The sequence below is a fragment of the Haliaeetus albicilla genome, chromosome 8 (assembly GCF_947461875.1).
Source record: "Haliaeetus albicilla chromosome 8, bHalAlb1.1, whole genome shotgun sequence".
Classification (NCBI taxonomy): Eukaryota; Metazoa; Chordata; class Aves; order Accipitriformes; family Accipitridae; genus Haliaeetus; species Haliaeetus albicilla.
This window is the reverse complement of record NC_091490.1, coordinates 25,839,182-25,849,102: the sequence shown is the minus strand read 5'-3', so window position 1 is coordinate 25,849,102 and position 9,921 is coordinate 25,839,182. Positions and strand designations below refer to the sequence as shown.

The following is a 9,921-nucleotide window of genomic DNA, read 5'->3' as shown; positions in this document are numbered from 1 at the left end:
CTGGCTTCTTACGTAAACTGTAGAGTCTTCACTTTTAATGTTCTTTTAAGGTGATTTTTATGCGCTTTTTTTTTTTTTGTACAAGCACTTAAGAAAATAAGGTATGCTATGGTGCACATCATTTGGAACACGGGATATATACCCTGTTCATCAAATGAACAGCTATGATGCATTTTGTTATCCATGTTGTTCAAAACGTGTTTCTCGTGTCCCCCTTTTTCACTTGCAGTTAAAACCCAGATTTATTTCAGCGTTGTTTGTTTTCTCACAGACAGTGATGTCTGGCTACATTAGAAAAGAAAATATATTTTTTGATATCCTTATACTGATATTCTAATCTTATGGGTTTTATAGATACTGATGCTAAAAAACTTACTTTTGGATGCCCAGTTTCATTTTGATACCTATGACCTGGAAGGATAGGTACTGGAATTTCATCTCTTTGACACTGATTGAAGTTGAGTTCTTAGTATAAGACCCCTGCTGTTTCAAACTGTCTGTGTGGAGAGAAATTGAGGAATAGTTACCAGCTTAGTACATGTGGAATAGCTGATTGTCTAAAATCGAGTAGAAGCTGTGGGGCAGAGTCATGGGGTATTTTAATACTCTAAGGTGACATTCAGGAGTCTCAGTCACTAGGTTGTCTTTTCCGTTTTCTTGTGTTCACTGAAAATCTGGGATCTGCAACAAGTGAAACCAGGTTCTGCAGACAGCAGCCTCATTAAGCGTAGTCCTGCTGAATTCCCTGAGTGGTGTTGTCCTATTTGTTGTGAATACAAACAGCAGGGCAGTGTGGCTTGGAAAAAATACTGTGTCATCATGTAATCAGTCTGTCATAATGCACATACAAGATGGGGGTGAATTGAGGATTAAAAGGAAGATTTAGTTCTGGCATTTTTTTAACTTATAATGCTTGATTTATCTTTATAGTAACATAAATTTTTGTATATAGCGTGTTACTATATTTTCATATTGATACTTTTCAATATTTTGTTTTTATTAAATTTCCAGTGGATGTGCTCATTTTAAACCCAAAGCTGTCCTAAGTAATAGTATGATGCTACACTAGAAAGCTGCCCGTGTACTTGGGGACTAGGTCTGAAATTTGATAAAATATTACCTAGCCAGACTCAAAATGAAGAAAGAATTAAGAATTAATTTCAGAATATATTTCTTCGATTATTTGAATATACTCTATCTTACCTTAAAATGTATTTTAAATAGTCTCTTACTTAGCGCTATGAATATAAAAACATTTTGTGAACTAATGAGGCGTATAATGGTTATTATGCAGGATCTGCAGCAAGCATCAGATATTCTGTAGTAGCACATGTGCAACCTTCGATGCTAAAACCTGCTTTATCTAAAGCTAGGTCATTACCGTTCAGAATATTCTTGTTCTTGTTTAGAAGGAACCTTTACTTTGTGCTGTTGGCAAAAGAGATTTCATTTTGATTTTTCTCAAAGGCCAAAAGACTGGTTTTCAATTCCACAATTTCTCCTTACAGCATGTACTTCTGTCTGCTTGTATTCTCTTCCCAGTGGATAGGAGGTTGCAGTCTTGACTGGGACAGGATGTCTGTGGGTGCTGGCATATGGCCAGAAATTATACTGATGATGGTAAGGATGGTTCAGTTTGCTCAAAGATTCAGAATATTTTTTTCTGGAGGGGAAAAAAATAAAAATCTCACAGGCGGGAGTTTCTTTGGATGCTCTTACATTCTGAGGCGAGTCGGAATAAAACCAGGCTGAGACTTGTTTTGAGGAGTAGCATTTACAAAGAAATCCATATGTAACTCCGTGAGTGATGAGGTTTTAGAATCACTTTAATTTGTGGAATTAATTAATAAGGAAATATATAGATGTGTAATAAAACTTTTTGCATGTTTTGCTGAGGTGCTTTAAATTATGGTGGGTAAAATATGCCTATGGATCTTATCTCTTAAACAAAATGGATCTCTAGAACGAAAAATATATTATCTTAGAAAGTGCTTGGTAATAGTGGAAGATGAGACTAATAAGGATTCACTTATGCACCTGAAGAAGGCATTTATACTGCGTTAGCTATCTGCGTGGAATTTGGTCAGGTTGGTGATAACATATTTACTTGTAGAAGCTTACAGCCCCATCGTGTCTTAAGGGGTAGTAGGCAATCACACAATCTTGGTAGAGAGAATGTGGCCTTCCTTTTGCAGTTGGGCTGTGGTCAATGATTTGGAAGTGTGAGCGACAGCACAGCAAGCTCCATTTCTTAGAACACCTAAGTTTTTTTTTTTTGTTTTTTTTTTTTTTTTTTTTTTTGAAGACCTGTTATTTCCAAGTATTGATTTACTTTGTGAAGATAAAATGCAGATATCTGTGCCAGAATCCTCCTGTCTCAGGTCTGGCCAGCTTTAGTCTAGAGGGTTATTCAACAGTAATCCATGGAGATGTGTCACTAAAAATATTCAACCTGTTTAGCTTAAGAAATTTGTCAGCCTTGGGAAGCAAGGTCAAATTACATCATGAAGCAGTTTATATACAGTTTATGTCTATCAAACCCTATAACTAAACATGTACACTTGGTGATCTTACTGTAGAGTTAAGTCTGTATTAAATGTGTAGGTTTATATCCTGAGCATTCTTAATTAAAACTTCTTTCCATGTTTACTTTCTGAAATAGTCATTTAATATTAGTCTGGGGAGGTGAGGGTTAAACAAATTACTCATCTCGAGATGTTGGAACTTGGATTTTTTGAGAGGTTGCAGTCATTTTTGTGTAGGTACACTAAATTTGATTATTTATTTTGGAGTTTAGAGAGGCATTTTAGAGTAAAAGTAGTTTCATATTTTGTTTTACATTGTTCTGGAAATCATATTTCACACATGTCATCTTAAGAGTGGATGGTAAATGGAGTAAGACTTTTGGTAGCTAAAATCATCAGTTTTTACTGTTTTTAACACCATATTTTGATGCTTGCATGTTTTGTTCTTCTGACAATGAAGCTAAATTAAAACCTCTGAGAAAGAGGTCCCTCTAATATAGCATAATGAAGTCTTTAAATGGGTACAGTTGTAGGTCATGATGAATAGGAATGCAGTGACCTTTGTCTTAACAATGAAGCTGACACAAGCTTCTCAAAGAGCAGTTCTTTTTTTTTATTATTATTTCTCCGCCAGAAAGGACACAAATAAAACAGAGGATTCCCCTTCTCCCATCAGTGAACAAAATCAAAGGATTAGAAAATGTATTGTAAATTGTCAGTTTGCAAAATCTAGAAATAACATGGAGTTCTTTCTCAATATAGATATTGTTACAGGAATGATGTGTGGTAAGGAGTTGGGAAAAGAAGGAAAGTAGAGGGGCCATGTGACTGTTAAAGGGCCTTCTGGTTTCTTAAGATACTCTGTAATAGTCTGTTTTGATTTTTAGATACACAGCAGTGAGGCATTCAGGATTACCAGTAGCTGCTTATAATTTTGAATCTAGAAAAATCACAAAACTTCATGTCATTCATTTTCCACTTTCTTTTATGTGTATCTGCAGTCTTGTGGTGCACTGTGTTGAAATATAGGAAGGCTCAAATTTCTTGGTGGCTTGTATGAAGAAGCAAAGCATTTTGCAGAAAGCACGTAAAAGTTGTGGCTGTTTCCTAATGGGGAGACCCTGCTTCTCCATCCAACTTCAGCAGAGTTTTTTGAATTGCAGTGCTCAGCAATTTTCTTTAACCAGAGAGAATCATCTGTCATTCTTAAATAATGGCACTACCTGCTAGTTTAGGACTTTCTCAAGGTTTCAGCAATGTCGATCTGAATTGTGCTGTCTCTTGTAGAGGCCTGTGTAGCAAAGCAAACTCTAAAGTGTGCAGTGAAGGTAATGAATGGAGATTTGTTATTTTTTGTAAGAAGTCGTATCTATAGAACTAGTTCTCTATGATCAGATAATATACATATATATTTTTTTTTATCCTCTAAAGCAGTAAAAATAGGTTGTTGGATTTGGGGACTTTTTTTCTTTTTTTTTTTTTTTCTCTTTTTTCTCCCAGCTAAGGACCTGACTGCATCTTCTTTTGAAGAGCAGGTTGTTTCCTTGATGATGGTGGATGTTACTCCCATAAGGCCACAGCTTGGGTGAGCACCTGAATCAGGTACTTTAATTGGGAGTGTGCCTCTTTGAGAATATGCTTCATCAAAATGATGGCTGTTTAAAAAAAATTAAAAGATAAGTTTAGGGCATGCACGTGTTATTTCAGACCTTTGTAAACTAAAAGAGTGAAACAGCAGTTACCATATAATATCATAAGTCTTTAAAACGTATTCCAGGAAAACAATATGCTAATACCATATAAACAGATCTAGTGGACAGTGAGAAGTGACTTTAATATGCGAAGACCAAAAGATATGTGGAACAGTATGTTAATAGTTGGTTAGAAAGATTCAGTTAACTTGTTCTTCTCTACAAACGAGAAGACTTATCCATAAAGATTACTTTGTAAGCTAGGACCTGGCTAATTTGATACCAGAGCCTTTTATTTTTGCAAATTCATATCAAATTCTCTGGGGGATGGAAAGCAGAAACAATGATTTTATTTTTTCCAGGGGAAAAAGTGTGCCAAAGAGTGAGGTAAATTCTTAGTGAAGATCAAGTGCTATGCAGTTTCTGCACATGCTAGCAAAGTTATGGTAAACCAATGATTTCTACTTTTTTACGTGCTAATATGAAACAAAAACTGCCAGCTGCCATGCCTAGCGTTTAGCAGGCTGCAGAAGTGGCCTGATGGGAATCTCATGAAGTTCAGTAAAGTGAAATGCTCAGTCCTGCATCTGCGGAGGAATAACCCTATGCATCAGTACATGCTGGGGGCCAACTGGCTGGAAAATAGCTTTGCTGTGAAGCACTTTGGGGTCCTGGTGGACAAGAAGCTGACCAAGAGCTAGCAATGTGCCCCTGTGGCAAAAAAGGCTATCAGTATCCTGGGATGCATCAGGAGGAGCGTTGCCAGCAGTCAAAGGTGTCCTAATCTACTCAGCACTGGTGAGGCCACGTCCTGGGCTCCCCAGTACAAGAGATAGACAGACTTACTGGAATGAGTCCAGTGCAGTGCCACAGAGATGACTAAGGACCTGGAGTCTTTTTCGTATTAGGAGAGGCTGAGCGAGCTGGGCATGTTTAGCCTGGAGAAGACAAGGCTCAGGGGGATCTCGCCAATGTGTACAAGTACCCGATGGGAAAGAATGAAGACAAGGGAGCCATACTCTTTGCAGTAGTACCCGCTGACAGCGCAAGAGGTAATCGGTGCAAATTGAAACACATGAAATTACATCTGGTCACAACACTTTTTACTGAGGCTTGTCAAACACAGGAATAAGTTGCCAGAGAAGTTGTGGAGTCTCCACCTGTGGAGATATTTAAAGCCTGACTGGACATGGTCCTGGACAGCCTGCTCTAGCTGACCTGGCTTGAGCAGGGGATTTGGACAAGGTGACCTCAAGAGGTCCTTTCCAACATCAACAATCCTGTGATTCTCTGTAGTTTTGTTTGATCGTTGGTCTGTGCCAAACAGCAACGACAGATTTTATGCTGAATAGACAGTATTTGTCTCTAGGAAGTAGTACATTGGGGTGTCTGAAAATGCATAGTTTAATGAAACAAATGGGCTAGAGAATTCAAGATGTTGGGAATCCCATCACTGCAGTGTTAAGCAGTTACATGTTTCAGATGTCTAGCTTGGACACTTGAGCCTGCTTTAACTTGCAGGCATTTTCCATGACAAGTCTTCCTTAGTTTTTTATTAAAGAATTAGGAAGAAAAGATAGTGAAAACATTTTGAAATAAAATCCTGTTTGCTTCTTCATATTTGACTAACTTTCCTTCCTTCCTTTCTTGTTAACTGTAGAAGGTTACCATAAGGAAACATCTAGCTGACACTCGCTTACATGATTTGGGGTAATTGCTTTTTTCTTCTTCTCCCCCAAAGTTAGCTTAAATGGCCTGGCTTGAAGCTGGTCTTGTTCAGAGCTCATGCAGGAGAAAAGAAAAAAGCAAATCAGGGGGAATGCATCTTGTGGTTTTAATTCAGACTTTAACTTGAAATCTTTCTGCTGGGGAAAGGCAGGCAGAGAGCATTATCTTATCAGTCTGTTGATAAGTTGTAACAGTATTAGGCTGTTTCAGGCATTGCTGTTAGCTGTTGTTCTGGTCACGGGCTTGGTTGTTGCAAAACATTGTCTTGACTGGTTGAGGCAGATGTTTTTTTTTTTTTTTTTTTGAAACAGAAAGCAAAAAATGATTAAAAAGGATGGGGATTAAGATGTATGTAGTGAATGGATGACAGCAGGAACATAAGTTTTGTATTCCAGATGTTTTTCAAGGCTTAATCAAAGCTGGATATTGGAGCAATGTAATTGGGTCTTCTTCAGTGGGTCTGGTCTGGCTGTTTCTCAGGATCAGGGCAGTAATGCTAAGTGATGTTGCAGTGAATCCTGGGTTTCCATGTGGTGATGGAGTTACCAATCACAATGAGAAGTTTCATACCTTTGGGACACCTATTGTTGGACTAGTTTTAAGTAATGGCTTTTAAGAGGTCAGCATTTTTCTGGCATACCAGCAATAGGCCTTTCATTTCTGTGCCCTACGCTGCTTTTGTTTGTTAGACTTGATTTCATCACAGTCCTTGGGTTTTATCAGTGGGTGTTGTTTGGACTAACTCAGTATTTCCATCTTGAATTTTTCTGGCTTCTATAAACAGTAAGTCTTTGTTGGTTTATGCTTACAGATATATTTTTTCATGCTTTTAAACCCTCTTCAGTGCATACTCTGTGTGTACTTAATTTGTCAAGTATACATACTGTAAATGCAGTAAAAATTTCTGTGAAAATCCCTGATTCTCTGAGATGTTGCAATAGAAAGATGTTATATTTTTTAAAGGGTAGGTACTGGACTAATGTTCCACTAAAGTGTTAGAAGATACTATCCTCTTCGAGATGCAAAGCCATATTATTGCTGAACACTGATCATTGATTTTTATGAAACTTTTTGCTCTGACAATGCGGAAAGTCAGCCCTTTATTCATGTGTGTCAGTCTGTAGTTACTGCATTTGGGGAGTTTGTCAGAAAATATTTAACAGCTAGCCTCAGGACAAATTTATGGCTTCAAGTTGTAATCTTGATATTCTTGTACAGTTTTTCTGTATATGTTTTTCCTGTTTTTTTTTTTTTTTTTTTAAAGATAGCAGGCTGAGAAAACAAAATGCCACAAGGTGGACTTTCTATTGATGCTGTTCTAGTTCAGCAGCAGGTCTGAAGCCCTTGGCTGATAGGGACCATTGTAATTTGAGCTAGCAGACTGAGTGATGTTAGTAGCTGGTTGTCACCCTCCATGGAACAGGACCAGTGGAGAAAACATCTTTGCTAGTTGTTTTCACAGGTAGATGCTGATATTTTTATAATGGTGTACTTGGTTATTTTGATCTTTAGTGTGGACCAGGAAGCAGTAACTCTAGCAGATGAACTCTTACTTGTTATCTCGGACTTGACCCTTGTTCCTTCTACCTTGTTCCAATCCTGCTTCTCTTAGTGCAGTTCTTAACTCGGTAAGCAAATACCACAGTTGTCTCATTCAAATCTCCCTGCCCTGCAAGTCTTTGCCTCTCTTTTCTCTTGGCTCCCGCTTTGCTAATTTCATCCTCTTTTACGTGTACCCTTCTTCTGTCCTGATGTTGTTACTTGTGTTCCTGCGTTGCTTGTCTGACCAGTTTCTGCATCCAGCTACACATCTTGTTCTTCCCTCCTGTTCCACTTTCACCAGACTCCTTGTCCCTATTTGCTGTTTCCTTTTGTCTGTGTATAGATTTTATTTCTTCAGTATGAGACGCAGAGGATTGGTGTTTGCTTGCAACCTGGATGGATGTCTTACTGCTGTCATGATACAGAGCTGTTTTAACTGGCCTTTACATGGATAATTTGGTTTTACCCCTCTTGGCAGGGCAGGAGGCACATATTGTAGCATACTGGAGGAATAGGGCCAACTACAGTTTTTCAGAAATTTATATTATGTGGATGAATTCAGGTAGGTTTTCTTGAAAATAAGCAGCATTGTACCCCTGACACAAAGGATGCATTCCTATTGAAACTCAGTCGTCTTTGAGAGTACCAGAGATTTCCAAAGAAAAAAGCTTTTTTAAATTTTTTTTTTTCTCTCCATAGTTAAGACAATGTATTTTTCATTAGCATTCTTCTTGGCAGTGAGCAGAGCTTTCTGAGTAAGCATTGTATATATTTATTTTCATGCACATGTGTGCACAGAAAGCACCTGACAATGTCAAATGTTGTTGATGAAAATGTCAGCCTGAGTGATCAGCTTTGCAATCACAGGCTACTGACAACAAGATCTTCAAAGGCTTTGGGGTAACATTTTAGAAGGCAAATGATACACTGTTAATTACAGTAGACTATATCAGTTGAATTAATATTAAAGGCAATGAAGATGGACTGGACTTTTTACAACTCCCATTGAAGCATCAGGAATTGCATTGCCTTGGGCAACTTATGTGACCAGATACAATAGCTAGTTTATCCGATGTTGCAAGTTCCATATTCCTATAGATGAGCTAGTGCTGCAAATTACCCACTCATAATACAATAATCCATCAGACCTCTACTCCTTTTAAAAGCTGCTTAATCGAATGAGCTGCAGTATAAGCAAGTTGTATGGTAACATGTATGGAAGTCCAAAAGGATGTGACTTGCTGGTTCCTTTGCCCCTCTGAAACCTTTTTTCTTTTTTTTTTTTTTTCTTTTTTTTCCCATTTGCAGTGGAAAATTTTAGCAGGATATTTCATTCTAGTAAATATTTAACTTTTCTAAACTCTGTATAAAAAGTAAATACCAAATTTATTCTCCCCAACCTTTTTTAAAATAATTGGACCTTTATGGAGGATATGTAGGAAAGGTACCTTACCCTTCTAGTAGTACCTGCAGCCAGAAATTAGTTTAGGTTTGCATGTTAAAATTGGTAGTATTACATAGATGAACCACTCTCAAACTGCGGGGAATACTGAACAACAGTTTTGAGAAGTGTAACTGTAACTGCACAGATAATGAACTAAATGCTTGCACAGTCTTTTCGCACTGAATAAAGACGATGATTATGTCAACTGTATTTAAAACATCTTTTTCAACCATTTTAATGAAAGTTCTGTGATCTATTATTTTGAGTTAAACCAAAAGAACTTAGCTTAAGTTGAGGAGTTATCTGTTTTAAGCTAAATGAGAATAACATTCTCATACCGCAGATTGAGCACAGGAAAGATGTTATAGTTTAGTTTGATTTAAAATGTTATCATAAGTTAAAGCAGTGCATCACATACAATCGCATACACACTTTTCAGTCTGTCATAAGCACTGTCTTACTGACTGGTGCAGAGTGTGAGAGTACTGTAGATAAGCTTGGTAGGAAATGGTGGTTTTTATTCCACCTTTTTTGTGATGAAAGAAGTAACAGTGTAAGGGATTTTATTTAGGCTTTTGCACCATCAGTGGCCTTGTGTTCTGAGGCTGCATTTTGAACGCCCAAATGTGGCACTATTACTGAAAGAAGCCAGCCTACCTTCTGCAGTCCTTGGTTGCTTGTTCTCTCCAGCAAAAAAAAGAAGGCTCGTTTTTCATGTAAGTCATACTCTTCATCCCATTCTTTGTGGGTTACCAAAATACTTATCCTAGCACAGCGGGGGAGGGGGGGGAGGGACACATACTGAATAGGACAGGACTAGTGTTTTTCTGTGAAAAATTTGATTTAAGTTGATCATCAACATGTTTTTTCCATTTTTTTTCCCATTAGTTTAATTGCTGATTGTTCCTGTTCTTTTGTTGTACTCTGTCTAGAACTTCAGGTCAGGAGGTCAAGTCTGCTGGGATATTTTCTATGCCTTCAGAATGGAGTT

General features: G+C 37.7%; 1 long non-coding RNA gene across 1 annotated transcript in view; it reads left to right on the top strand.

The window, feature by feature from the left end:
- The first annotated feature begins 1,510 nt into the window (after window positions 1–1,510).
- The window catches only part of LOC138686433 (uncharacterized), a 55,229-nt gene continuing 46,818 nt past the window's right edge, over window positions 1,511–9,921 (top strand). Inside the window, exon 1 of the long non-coding RNA XR_011325813.1 lies at window positions 1,511–1,620. This is a non-coding gene — a long non-coding RNA (uncharacterized lncRNA). The remainder of the gene's footprint in view (window positions 1,621–9,921) is intronic.